A 2500-nucleotide genomic window follows, 5' to 3' on the forward strand; every position below is an offset into this window, starting at 1 on the left:
TGATCCGTCTGTATCATAGCAACATTAACTGAGCGTTGACTCTGTGCTGGACAATGATCTAGTGGGAGAAAGTGTGAGAGAGAGAGAGAGAGAGAGAGATAGAGAGAGGATGGGAGAGGGGGATGGAGTAAGAGAAAAAGAGAGAGAGAGAGAGAGAGAGAGAGAGATTGAGAGGGAGAGAGGATGGAAAAGAAAATATGAAAGATGGAAGAGAGAGAGGTAGAGAGAAAGTGAAAGAGAGAGAGTGAGAACAAGGTGGACAGAATGGGTTGAGCCAGTGTGGTAATGCACAAAGCGGCGCCACTTTCCTGTTGCTTGGCAACAGGGGATGCTAAATGTCAGAGAGGAGGTGTAAGATCTGAAATCTAGTCCTCACATTTTGTATTTTGAGGGAACATTTCAAGCAAAAAGTATGTGTGTGTCTGTCTGTGTGTGTGTGTGTGTATGTGTCTCTCTCTGTGTGTGTGTGTGTGTGTGTCTGTCTGTCTGTGTGTGTGTGTGTGTGTGTGTGTGTGTGTGTGTGTGTGTGTGTGTGTGGGCGGGGTGTAGGGGGGTATGACGTTTTTGGCCACAATTCTGATACAACAGACTCAACAATGACGCCAAAAAAGCAAATCTGGACTTTGTAGGCACTCTGACTGCTTGCTCCTGATGATGACTAGTGAACAGTTAAAAGCGCAGTCAAGGGATTTTGCAGGATGTCACTTTTGTTATTGTGTTTTGTTTATGTTTTTGTGTACAAAAAACGTACGTTATATTTTAACCAAGGAGGACCAAACAAAACACGCCGAGAGGTAACTCAACCCTATCTTCAATATTCCCAGACAAGCTTCTCACAGGGTTTTATTTTTGTGTGGGGGACAGGTTGCCCCCATTTTGTTTCCAGTTTTTGGAGCCTGGGCTGCCTATACTGCCGTGCAAAGGCAAAAGACCTTAACTCGCAGGGGTGTGAAACTGAGAAAAATTTAAAATGTTAAAGTTTCTGTTTTGTCCAACCAAATGTATTACCGGTAGGACAGTGGAAATCTGGCTATTACCTTTTTAATAAAGATAAGTCTGGACATAAAAAAAAAAATCATTGGCTCAGACTTGATCTTTGACCCTTATTTGGAAGTTACTGTACTCTGCTTTAGTATTATCTGCCGACAAATCAAGAGCCGAGTTGAGGAAAAAGGCAGTAACTTCAATAATAATCAATATAGTTGCTGTACCAAGTGATGTTCAATTTCACAGTGTGTCTGGGTGAGAAAGGCTGTTTCTCAGTCAGCATGTGTATGTATTTTTCTGTGTTTCTGTGTGTGTGTGTGTGTGTGTGTGTGTGTACACTTGTGTTGAGGTGGGTCTCAGAGCCAGGGCTAGTGGACGTGAGCCAGTCTGTTTGAGGGGGAAAGGTTAATGGAGTCTTTTAACATCCATCACAAAGGCAACGTGATCCATGCAGCCAACTGTTTTGAAGTGGGTGTGTGGGTGCACGACTCGAGACGAAGAGAGTGTGTGTGTGTGTGTGTGTGTGTGTGTGTGTGTGTGTGTGTGTGTGTGTGTGAGATATGTACCAGTCTGTTCGTAGCAATATTAAAGAGGAAAGAAAAAAGCAGAGAGGGAGAAAGAGACTGTGAGGGAGAAGGGAAGGAGGAAGAGAGAGGGAGAGAGAGAACAAGAGAGATAGAGAGACAGAAAGAGAGAGAGAGGTAGTGAAGGAGAGGGACATATGAGTCTGGAGAGGTGATCGATGTGCTTGTCTGAAGAACAGCTCTGAACAGATGAAACCATGTAGTGCAGTATCAGATGTGCTCTCTCTCTCTCTCTCTCTCTCTCTCTTCTCTCTCTCTCTCTCTCTCTCTCTCTCTCTTTCTGTCTTTATCCTTCCCTCTCTCTTCCTCACTCTCCCCTTCACTCTCTAGTACCTACTGTACCTGACAGTCAATGAGTGATCCCTCTATATGTCCTCTTCCCATGTGGGAGACTGAGGATAATGTTTAAGAGTATCATGCCATTGTCTTGGACACAAATCTGTATGTTGCATCTATACGCTGCATCTTAACCTTTCCGTAGTTACATTTTAGGCAACGATCAGATTGGAAATAACAAAGCGGCAATGTTAAAGCGCAACGCAGCGCACAGACCATAATAAGCTCTATCTCGTTCCTAAGCTGCACAAATACGATGCGATCAGGGAAAACCACCACATGGTGTGATTTTATCAACTTATGATTCTGATACCATCCTAGAAACATCCAGATACAGTAGATTGATAGATAGATAGATACTAAATTGATCCCCAAGGGGGAAATTCAACATCCAAGATTTTGGGAGAATGGTATCCAGGATTTTGCTAGGGGACAGTGCCAAGGATGTTGCTAGGATGATATCAGAAACGTATGTTGGTGAAATTACACCAGGGAGGGTTGAAACAGAGCAAAAAAAATCAAGGATTTTTGAGTGCACTATGCGATGGGTTTTCGTAGATCATATCACAAATGCTCTATACACTCGCGTTAAT

The 2500-nt window shown here is 43.4% G+C and overlaps 1 protein-coding gene across 1 annotated transcript in view; it reads left to right on the forward strand.

The window, feature by feature from the left end:
• Positions 1 to 2500, forward strand: part of LOC134077400 (adhesion G protein-coupled receptor L1-like) — an 87822-nt gene that overhangs the window by 19829 nt on the left and 65493 nt on the right. The gene's annotated exons all lie outside the window — the stretch shown is intronic.

Source organism: Sardina pilchardus, chromosome 1, assembly GCF_963854185.1.
Source record: "Sardina pilchardus chromosome 1, fSarPil1.1, whole genome shotgun sequence".
Lineage (NCBI taxonomy): Eukaryota > Metazoa > Chordata > Actinopteri > Clupeiformes > Clupeidae > Sardina > Sardina pilchardus.